Source organism: Ambystoma mexicanum, chromosome 6q, assembly GCF_040938575.1.
Source record: "Ambystoma mexicanum isolate Mex_15411 chromosome 6q, UKY_AmexF1_1, whole genome shotgun sequence".
NCBI classification, from domain to species: domain Eukaryota; kingdom Metazoa; phylum Chordata; class Amphibia; order Caudata; family Ambystomatidae; genus Ambystoma; species Ambystoma mexicanum.
This window is the reverse complement of record NC_090937.1, coordinates 1,492,937,673-1,492,949,772: the sequence shown is the minus strand read 5'-3', so window position 1 is coordinate 1,492,949,772 and position 12,100 is coordinate 1,492,937,673.

Below are 12,100 nucleotides of genomic sequence, written 5' to 3'. Positions count from 1 at the left end.
GCCGCGCCGCCGGGCCTCCTCGCAACGAGAGCACTCGGAAAAATAAAATAAAAGCAGATCTTAAACAGATCTCAGCAGTGCCTCCAACTTGTCGGGGGGAAATTCTCCCAGGGTCTGCTGGCCGTCTGCGGACCCCCGGGCAGGGAGGCCCCAACTCCTCCCGCGTATCCCAAAAATGAGTATGAGGCACACGGGAGAAGCAAGGTGGTTCTGCTGTTTATTAAAAAAACGGCAGGGATGGGTCAAGGATCGTACGCGTCCGTCCTGACTCTCTCTCAAAATTCGTGGGGCTCGCAGGCCCTTTTTACCTCAGTATGACGCGCTACTTGCGTCACCTGGGAAAGTTAGCAAAAAACCTATCGCCACTCTGGATTGGTTCCTCGAGTGGTAGGGTTAGTATAGCATACGTATAGAGAGCGCTGTTAGTGGTCGAGGGTCAGTCAGGTGGTATACTTGGGTTGTCCCTTCTATTAGATACATGAAAATTGTTACATGAAGACCCCTGGGGATTGGCTAATGTTAATGGCGTCAGTGATAAGTGCCCCATGATCTGATTGGTCCACTCGCGAGCCCCCCAGCCTGGGACCATCGTTGTTCCCAGCTCGCGGTGCACCTGTCATTTGCAACAATGTATAACTATGGGTATGTGCAGACAATGCATGGATTTGTTCATATGCTGGAGAGCAGACTACTCCCACCGCCGCAGATGTCCATTGAGTCGCTTCATTGTTGCTGCCTGTGTCGAAAAACGTGGGATCCTGGCGCCTCCTCCCTCCTGGGTCTGGCACCCTGTCAGGTTCGGCTTGGTCACGTGAGGAGAGACCGTGGTTGAGGCAGAATTCTGCACATTTAATATTGCATTTTCCACTGTGTGTCTGGCTTAGTTTGCAGGTGTGACCTTGGCTTCGGCTTGTGGCATGCGAGTTTGCAACATTGTTCCCTTGGCTGTCTGTTCTCGCCGGGCTCATTCTGCAGGGTCAGCAATTGTACTCTGGCTCGTTCAATGTTCGTGGAGGCTCTTGCTTGCGGCCTACTTGGGCCTGGTGCATAGGTGGGGATGTTTGATGCACGGCGCTTTAAGTTACGGTGTCATATTGCTTTATCCCCAGTATCATGTCTTCATTATATTTCTCATTGCAATGCATGGGTTAGGAGAAGCGTCAGCAAGCATTTTAGATGAGTTTGTTGTGCGTCTTGCGTTTCTGCATTTTGAAAAACCTATGTGAAAAATAATAAAGATGCGCGTCAGTGGGTGTGTCTGTCACCTACGTCATAGCACTGAATATGTTCTTTGTGTGGATTGGTGTGGGAGTGTCCAGTGTGCATGTTTGCACAGGTGTTCTGTCCGTTGGCTAGGTCGTCATGGCATCTCTAACAATGTGTTTATTTACTGTTGAATGGTTCAGTCGAGTTCATCCATGCCGCAGGTGTCGGTTTGGGCAGGGCAGGCTGGTGGGCAGGCTGGTGGGCACATCCGTATGTTCCTGTACCAGGGTATTTGGCCGTCTGGGCGATAGGCAAACTCCTCTCGTGGCGGGTGTCTGGGCAGCAATCCTCTAGGCCAGGGGTGTGAGGGGATTGGTGGGAGTCTTTTGTTCCATTCTCCCACTTCAATAACATAACATAACATAACTATGTAATATGGGGCTTCAATTCCAGATTTGACCCATTTTGATGTATAATTCTTGGTTAGGACAGATCAGGGGCAAAGTAACAACAATGATGTCACTTACAGTTGTTAGTGCTAAAATAAGGACAAAAAAATGCCAAATGAACATCTGCATAACATGATTATCCTCCGTAGGAGTCAGTTTCAGCCTATGTCTAAGACCAACCAGGGAAGAATCATGCAGACTTTCTCAGCTAACATAGGGTATCTATGACCATGCTAAATGTCATACTTACGTTGACTATTCAACACAGGAACACTTGGGCGGTTGGTTACCTGTTAGCCCAAAAACAGAAACAAGATAATATCATTTCTTTGATGAATCCAAAGTCAGAAACCAGGCATGTTGTATTAAAACATGCTTACAATATAGTCAATATATATGTCAGAAAGGTGTTGGCCTGTTTAGGTTTTTCACTGTTAGATGAGCACTCAAGGAGCTTGATACATGTTTAAAGGTGACTGGATAATTATTTCCTATTGTTTTAAACTGCTTTGACTCCCAGCTGAGTGTTTCATTTTTTTTTTCAACTACTAAAACATGTATCGAGGCAGTCATTATTAGCACTGATCCATATTTAATGATTATTGCAAAGCTGAGAAGCACTTGAACATTTTAAGCAGCAAATAAGAAAGTGGAGTGGGGGAGTGCATGTCTATTTTCTTCAACAGTATTTAAAAAGACTCAAGGAGAATCTTGGTCTTGGTCCAACTCAGTGTGAGGTTATTTATCCCCAGACCATCACCTTTCATCCTTCACAGTGTGTGATCTAGTCAATTTCTTCATCATAGGAATTTAATTGGATACAATCAAAGATGATGTCTTCTTGGTGTCAATCCTGCAACTGAACTTGACTTTCTCAGTGCATTGTGTCACCGGACTGGATGAAAACTGAGATCCAGCCACTGCTGTGACATTTTGTTGAAGAGGAAGGCCTATCCGTGTTGCCAGATCTTGGTCAATGTAGTTTCCTACTGCCCCACTGTCAATGTATGCCTCCAAGGCATGTATTTTTGATGGCTGTTTGTGACAGTATTTGAATGAAGCAATATTTATTCACTATTCATTCATCATCACCATTAAAAACGTTAGTGCAGTAAAATGCCATAAAACTCATTCCATTGCAAGTATTAGAGAATTGCAAAACCCCAACAGTCACAAGGTTATAAAAACATAAAAGACAAAAGAAAGAATTAACCAGCAAATAATTGCATTGATATAAACACTGTTCAAAAGTGACCAGGCACCCATGCCACATCCGGATCAGATATTAGTTTGAGGTGTAGACGTGATTCACTGCAAAGTCAAAATCTGCATGACCTCGAAAGTGGTTAGAGGGTTGAAGACCGAATCTGTGCATATTTTGGGCATGTACGTAAAACACGTATCTGATTCTTCCCAGGCTGGCAAATAGGTATGATTTCACTTTTATGTTTCCACATAGCCAATGATCTGCCAGAAAGGAGAGCTTTGATGGCTTCTGTAACCCATAATAGATAATCATCTATCTAAGCATAAGTACGGATAGCAAAATATAAGCTATTTTCTCGCCCGGTTCTCTCATGGCTTGTTTTTTTTTTTGTTTTTTTTTTGTAGAAGGGTGTCATTCATTTTTCATTCATTTTTTTGCCACTTCTAACAATCAACTTGGGTTGGGAAAAGAGTGCAGTACTTTGAACTGATGGCAACGCCTGATGGACATAGGGAGGCAGTCTATTCTATTTCGCTGGTGCAGTCATCTCCTAATATCTTTCTTGAAAGTGTTTCGTGCACACACAAAGGCAGACATGTTTTTTTTATATTTGTATGCATTCATGAACACATTGCTGTTTAGAACAGAGTTCGCTAACAAAACAAACAATAACATAGAGCAAAGGAAATCCTAGTTTAAGATGCCTTTACATAACATTGTTATTATATTGAATGACGTATGCCAGGAGGTGAAATGGTAAGGATAGGAACATACACCAGATACATTTGTCATTGAATGCCTGAGTCCAGTATTTAGATATTTGCACATTACATAGAGTAGCCTGAGGGCAGAATGCAGGAGTGGTGGTTTGAATGGATAGTTTGGATAGGAGCGTGGAGTTGGTTGGTGTGCTCCTTCCATTGTTAGAAGAAGGAGTGTGATCCTTGTATTAAAACATGTCAATGAAGAGATGGCTTCAAGGGTGAGTGACAGCATTCTAGTGGGACAATGGAAAGTATTGTGATGCAGGGGAATAGGGCACTGAAATGTTGTGAAAAGTTAAGGAGAGAAGAGCATGGCAGGCAGACAACCGCAAGTTGCATACATTTAGGTAATGGGGTCATGGACATGGATGCATTTATAGGTGAGAAGCAGACATTTAAAGAGAGGCATTTTGCAGCTGTTACGCTCACCTGGTCTCTGCGGAGACTGGTCTCTGAGGAGACTTTGGGGCTCAGTTGCAGCCCTCCCTGGTGCTAGATCTTCCCTTTCTGGTTTTGTCCCCTGCGGATCTGCGATGGGCGGCGACAATTGGTGGCACTGCTCCTGCATGGATATAGGAAAACGTGAATGCGCTATTATGTGACTGTGGTATCTCGCAACCCCTTCTAACCAAGGTGCGATTTCTGTGGGCACGTACCGGCCCATAACGCTCACCTGATTAATGTTAATGATGAGCTCTCTGTGCTGCTACTTCTGGCAGGGGCGCTTGTTGGTGGAATCTAACTCCTTCACTGATTCCCGAGTATTAGTCCAGTCCGGCTATGACTAAGTTCTTCCTTCTGCTTTCTCTCAATGTCTTTTTTTTCTTTTCCCCTCTTTCTGTTTCCTTTCAATGTCTTTGCCTTTTCCCTTCTTCCTGCTTTCTTTGAATCTCTTGCTTTTATTGCTCTCAATGTGGTTGTTTTGCACTGAATAACCTTCCTCTCTGTTTTCTCCCAAATAGGTGGAAATGCAGCCTAACAACGGCTGTGGAGGCGCGGAGCGTGGCTGAGCGGAAGAGGGATGCAACCACGATGTCCAGCAGCAGGTGAGTGATGGTATTAGGAAGGCTCAAGATTTTAATGGCAACAAGCCCTTAAGGTAATGTCTGTTAAGTGCCTAACCTTGTCTTTTGCCTTTATTTTGCATGTGCGGCGAGTTCGGTTGCAGTCCGTTATGCGGTGGTGCCTAGATGATGCTGTCTGCGTTCTGGGGTGTTTGCCAGTGAGCCACGTTGTCAGGAAGAAGATGACTGCGCTCCAAGATGTTTGCAGGTGAGCTGCTGGTGCCAGGAAGAAGATGTCTGCACTCCAAGTTGTTTGCAGGTGAGTCGCGGTGCCAAGAAGAAGATGTCTGCGCTCTGAGTTGTTGAAGGTGAGCCGCGGTGCCAAAGGTAAGAGCAGGGTTCTCCAGTGACAAGCACGGATGAAGATGGCAGAATAGATCCAGGTAAGATGAGTCCCAGGGGACGGTGAGCGTTATTTTGAACAGAGGTGCAGAATAACTCGAAGCGTGTGCCTTGGGGTTGGGCCGGCTTTTATAGCTGAGTTCTTAAGGCCACGCCCCCTTAGCAAAGTTCTGCATGCCACACCCTGCCATTCCTAGAAATTAGAAGATGCATGTGCAGATGCAGATGAAGATGGAGACAACACCCAGACTTTTACACAAATGAGAGTTCTTAAGAGTATAATTGCTCATATAAAAAGTTCCTGTTTATTCTAAGCACTTCTGCTGTCCATAATGGATATGTCCTGCTTAAATCCTTCCATGAGCCTGACGCCAAAGGCACCACGACTGTGTCCAACCAGGCCCTCCATGTATAAATGTCCCAAAGGGACGTGCCTGACCCATGATGCCCCCTGCTCCCTCCACTTGTAGGTACCATTCTTGTGATCCCGGGCAAGTGGCCATGACAGCACTCCCCCTCAAGGCCCCCTTCAAGGGCGATCCTCCTCCCGGCCCTGGCTTGGTGGGGTTATTACGATGGAATTGCCTGACCAAACGAGGGTAATGAACATATTCGTTGGGTTCCCAGGTTCGGTTTTGGGGTACGTATCCTTTCCAGTCTGATAGTATAGGGGCCCAGATACCTGGGGCGGAAAGCCTGTGGTCCTTTCAAAGATATGTGTCTGGATGCTAACTAGACTTTATATCCAATCTGGTCATTGGGAGCTTTTTTTTTTATGACAATCAGCAAACAGTTTTTGTCTTTCTTTGGCCTTGATCAATTGTTCTGTTGCTTCTTCAAGAACTTGAATGATGGATTTGTTTAAGGTTTTTATTGCTGGCATTTCCAATGTGTTGCATGGATCAAACACTGATGTCTGTGGGTATCTCTCGTGTAGAGTATAGAATGGGGTTTGTCCAGTGCTTGTATGAACCAAATTATTGTAGGCATACCCGGCTGTCCAAAGTATGTCTTTCCAGGAGTTTTCGGAGTGCTGAAGCATACACCTTAAATATTGTTCTAGTGTTTGATTGGTGCACTCGGTTTGTCCATTGGTTTGAGGGTGGTGGCTAGTGGACAACTGGAGTTTGATTTTGGCAATCGCACAACACCTTCTCCAAAAGGCGGAAACAAATTGTGTCCCACGATCCGATATCAAGATTGATGGAAATCCATGTAACCGGACAATTTGTTTCAAAAACACAGTGGCAAGGGTGGATGCAGTTGGAAGTCTTTTCAGAGGGATGAAATGGGCGATCTTTGAGAATAAATCTATGATGACTAAGATGGTGTTGTAACCATTGCAGGGTGGAAGGTCCATGATAAAGTCCATTGATAGTGTATGCCAAGGTGCTGGTGGAACCATTAACGGATGTCGTAACCCAGCAGGGTTTTGCTTCTGAGATTTGGGCTGTGCACAAAAACCACAGATTGTAACACATTAGGCAACGTCTTTCCTCCAAGTGGGCCACCAATAGTTTTGTTTTACCTTCGCCTGTGTCTTGGCTATTCCAGGGTGTCTTTCCACTAAGGAATCATGGTAGTTTGCAATGATTTGAGTTTGCGGTTTCTAGTCCTGGATATATAACCGACCTTGGAAATATGGTAAATTGTTCTCCATGGTGTACCGTCTCCCTTTAAAAGTCATTCCTGTTGTTTTACTTGAGTCATCTGTGACTATAAACTGGTTTTTAAGTCATCTACACACATGGTAACAGTGATCGTGGTTTGAAGTAATACTTCAGGAATGATGGCCACAAGATCAGATGCTGTAAAGGCCTCTTCTTCCTCACTCATGCGTGATGATGCATCTGCTTTTCCATTTCGCACTCCAGGTCTGTAGGTAATGATAAAATCGTATTCTGTGAAAAAGAGCGCCCAATGAAGGTGGCGCGTGGATTGCGCTTTGGCAGTCTTTAAATATTGTAATTTACGATGATCTGTGATGACGGTGATGGTGAGTCGTGCCCCAAGGAGATAATGGGCCTCACTATAAGGTTGGCGGAATGGGTTTACCGGCACCGGTAAAGGTGCCGGTGCCGGTAAACCCGTTCCGCCCTATTACGAGGTTGCCTCGCGGGACCCGCAATGGGCGCCTGGTAAAACCAGGCGTCCTTACCGGGTCCCGTGAGGGGACCAGGGAGCTAACAACAGGCCCGTCATTAACCGGCCCGTTGTTAGCTCCATCCCCATTCCCATTGAGCCCTATTGGGGCTCGAATAGGAATGGGGATGGACCGGGTCCGGGTTCCTCGGACAGGGAATTACCGGGTCCGGCAAGGTTGCGATGGCCCAGTAATTCCTCATTCGAGGAACCCGGGCCCGGATTGCGGTATGGAGGCAATCATGCTGCAAAAAGCGGCATGGTTACCTCCAACCTTCTAATGAGGCCCAATATCTCCATGCCTTAAACGCAGCATTGATTGCCAACAGTTCCTTATGATTGCGTAGTTCAGTTTAGGAGACGAGAATATGCGGGAGCAGAATGCAACGGGATGTAACTGTCCTGTTTCCGTGTCTCTTTGAGATAACACCGCTCCCATGGCTATGTTTGAAGCATCGGTTTCTACTATGTATTGTAGGTCTGGAGATAGGTGTTGAAGAACCGGTGCTGTGGCAAACGCTCAATTCAATTTCTGGAAGGCTTCTTCAGCTTCTATGGACCAATGGAATTTCTTGTTCTTCATCGCAATGAAGTGATTGGGTGAACAATTTGCGAAAACCCAGGAATGAATCAACAGTAGAAATTAGCGAAGCCAAGCACACTTTGCACTCCTTTTGTGGAAGTTGGTGAGGGCAACTGGAGGATTACGTCTACTTTCCGTGTGTCCGTATGCACTCACTGCGGTGTGAGTATGAAACCAAGAAATTCCACTTCGGTCACATGGAAGAAACATTTGTCCAGCTTGGCATATAATTGGTGCTGTCGAAACTTTTAAAGAACTGCTCAGACATGACCGACATGTTCTTCCTTGGAATTGGAGTAGATGAGAATGTCATCTATGTAGACAAGGACGCAAATGTCCAATAACTCACGGAGTATATCATTCATAAAGAAATGAAACGCAGCAGAGGTGTTGCATAGTCCAAAAGGCATGACTTGGTATTCGAAGAGGCCATGCTTTGTGCAAAACGCTGTCTTCCATTCACCTCCTTTTTTTACGCTTACAAGGTGGTAGGCCCCTCGCAAAACCAACTTAGTGTAAATCTGAGCGTGTTTCACTTGATCCAGGAGCTTGGGTATAAGTGGCAAGGGATAGCATTTTTTTACAGTAATCTGGTTGATTGCTCTTTAATCAATACAGGTCCTCAAGTCCCCCTCCTTCTTGGGCACTAAGAAGAGGGACAAGGAGGTAGGAGACTTGGATGGGCGGATAAAACCATTTGCCAGATACAGATCCAGGTAAGTTTTAAGGTGTTGGTTTTCTTGCTCTGTTAAGGTGTAAATCTGGCTGCAGGGAATTTGGGCTCCAGATACGAGGTCCATTTGGCAATCATAGGGTCTGTGCGGGGGCAAGATGTTAGTTTGTTCCTTTTGGAAAACATCCTTGTAACAGTGATCTTCAGGTGGTAAGGTGCCAGTAAGGCCCAGCACAATACTGTTCTTGGGTCTTTGGTTTATGACGTCTTTGGTGTAGCAGGTGTCGGCGCAATCTTGAGGAAAGGTCAGAACTCATTTTTGCCAGTCGATCTTTGGATTATGGGTCTTGAGCCAGGGCATTCCCAATATCATCTGGAACTGAGGAGCACCTATGAGATCAAAGATGATGTCTTCTTGGTGTCCATCCTGCAACAGAAGCTTGACTTTCTCGGTGTACTGTGTCACCGGGCCGGATGATAACTGAGATCCATCCACTGCCATGACATTTTTCGATTTCTGCTTTTGTTGAAGAGGAAGGCCTATACGTGTTGCCAGATCTTGGTCAATGTAGTTTCCTACTGCCCCACTGTCAATGTATGCCTCCAAGGCATGTATTTTTGACAGCTGTTTGTGATTTACCAAAAGTACCAAAAGTTCCACTAATGTGAGGTCTGTGCATATTCCTTTTTCTCGCTCGAAAAGTGGACCCCTATGCTTGCCGGGCATTGGAGTTTCCTGAGTCTGGTATTTCTTTATCTTCGTTGTTGTTTTTATCGGTTGCCCCAATCATTTTCTTGGGAGGTTTCACTGGGCAATCTCAGAGGAAATGGCCTGCTTTCCCACAATATAGACAACGTTGTTGTTGTCTTCTTTTTTGCCTTTCTGCCTTGGTTAGCGAACTGCGTAACTCACCAATTTGAAATGGTTCAGAGTGTTCATGTGTTTTAGTGTGGGTCTCGCAATGTTGCTAAAAAACGGTCCTCCGTTCTGATCTGGCGCGATCCATTTTCCTATTCTGCAACCTATGGTCAAGTTGCACTGTGAGATCTATGTAGTCTGCACACCCCTCAGGTGGGTTCACAACTTGCGCCAACATATCCTTAAGTTCCCCACGTAGCCCTCGACAAAAGAGTGTAGTTCTTTTCTCTTCTGGCCAGTTGATTTGAGCTACAAGACAATTGAAAGATGCAATGTAGGTAATAGATCTTGATTTCCCTGTCTGAGTGACAGTAGTTTGTTGTCCAGAGCTTGTCCCTGAGCATGTCGGGCAAAAAATTTCTCGATTTCGTGTTGGAAACCCCCAAAGTTGCGAAGCAGAGGATCATCTTGGGTTACTAATGGTATTGACCAGTCCACCGCATTACTCCCTAGATATGAACGTACAAATGACACTTTGGTTTGATCATTGGTGAAGGCTTCCGGTCTGCATAAGAAAAGTAGACAACACTGGTTCATGAAGATGGCAGACTTGTATGGATCGCAGGTGAAGTGTTCAGGTGGGGCTAAGGGCACTGCTCCTGGAAGGACTACCTGAACCGGGATGTATTGTGGCAGAGCAGCGTGGCGTATCCCAGGCAAGGGAACCTGTCATGTTTGTGCCTGCAGCACCTGCCTTGCTATATCATCAGTCTTCTCCCGAGTTACGATAAGATCCTGCCTTAATGCACTGGTTTCTTGTCGTGAGGCATGTACTTCAGCCCGTAATTCCTGTAGTAGTTGGGCCAACAGATCTGTCTCACATGTTTCCATAACGCCCCGGCAGAGAGGTGTTCAGGCTTCGTGTTCTGTTACGCTCACCTGGTCTCTGCGGAGTCATTGGGGCATGGTTGCAGCCCTCCCTGGTGTTAGATCTTCCTTTTCTGGCTTCGTCCCCTGAGGATCAGCTATGAACGGCGACAATTGGTGCCACTGCTCCTGCGTGGACATGGGAAAATCTGAATGCGCTGGTAGGTGACTGTGGTCTCCCAGCCCCTTCTACCTAAGGTGCGATTTCTGTGGGCATGTACCGGCCCATATGGCTCACCTGATTAATGTTAATGATGAGCTCTACATCATGCTACTTCTGGCATGGGCGCTTGTTGGTGGAATCTAGTTCCTTCACTGATTCCTGAGTATTAGTCCATTCCGGCTGTGACTAAGTTCCTCTTTCTGCTTTCTCTCAATGTCTTGTGTCTTTTCCCCTCTTTCTGCTTCCTTTCAATGTCTTTGCCTTTACCCTTCTTTCTGTGTTCATTCAATGTCTTGATGTTATTGCTCTCAATGTGATTGTTTTCACTGAATAACCTTTCTCTCTGTTTTCCCCCAAATAGGTGGAAATGCGGCCTAACAAAGGCTGTGGAGGCGCAGAGCGCGGCTGAGTGGAAGAAGGATGCAACTTTGATGTCCAGCAGCAGGTGAGTGATGGTATTAGGAAGGCGCAAGGTTTTAATGGAAGCAAGCCCTTAACGTAATGTCTAACCTTGTCTTTTGCCTTTCTTTTGCAGGTGCTGCGAGTTCGGAGTGTGTTGTGCTGTGGTGCCTAGATGAAGCTGTCTGCATTCCGGGTTGTTTGCCGGTGAGCCGCGTTGTCAGGAAAAAGATGTCTGCGCTCCGAGATGTTTGCAGGTTAGCCGCGGTGCCAGGAAGAAGATGTCTGCACTCCGATATATTGCAGCTGAGCCGCAGTGCCAAGAAGAAGCGTACGGGTAAGAGGAGGGTTCTCCAGTGACAAGCACGGATGAAGATGGCAGAATAGCTCCAGGTAAGATGAGTCACAGGCAACAGTGAGCATTACACGGCACGGAGGTGCAGAATAACGTGAAACGTGTGCCTTGGGGTTGGGGTGGCTTTTATAGCTGAGCTCTTAAGGCCACGCCCCCTTAGCAAAGTTCTGCATGCCACACCCTGCCACTGCTAGAAGTTAGAAGATGCACATGCAGATGCAGATGAAGATGGAGACGACACCCGGACTAGTTACACAAATGAGAATTCTTAAGAGTATTCTTGCTCATAAAAAAAGTTCCAATTTATTCTAAGCACTTCTGCTGTCCATAATGGAAATGTCCTGTTGTAATCCTTCCATGAGCCTGGCACCAAAGGTGCCAGGACTGTGTCCAACCAGGCCCTCCAGTATAAATATCCCAAAGAGACGAGCGTGACCCATGATGACCCCTGCTACCTCCACTTGATGGTCCAATTCTTGTTATCCAGGGCAAGTGGCCATGACAGCAGCTTGGTGATGGTAGGAAGAGGTGGGGAAGGATATGAGTAGGTTGAAAAGGTTGTCTATGTCACAGAGTTGAGGACTTTGTTGAGGGGAGCAAGAGAATGGAGATGTAGATCAAGAACTGGGCATGCACAGTAGCCTATTTTGATGTACACAATATTAGTGATATGATTTTTCGTTAGGGGTATCTGAGTTGTGGGAACATTTTTCTAATGTTTCGCTGATTGAGTGTGGCTGCAGTATCAGTGACTATGACCAACTAGTCTGGGTTTATTATAAGCCAAAATATACTTTGGTCAGTCTGATATGGATGAAACGTTGCAATGATTTTTAATGTAAAAGCTGGTAGGGCAAGAAAATGCTTGGTGCTATTTTTGCCCACGTTTAAAATCCCACAAAATGTAGGTTGTGTTTCATTTTATTAGACTAACCAGACTAACTGAAGGTTTTATGCAGAGATGGAA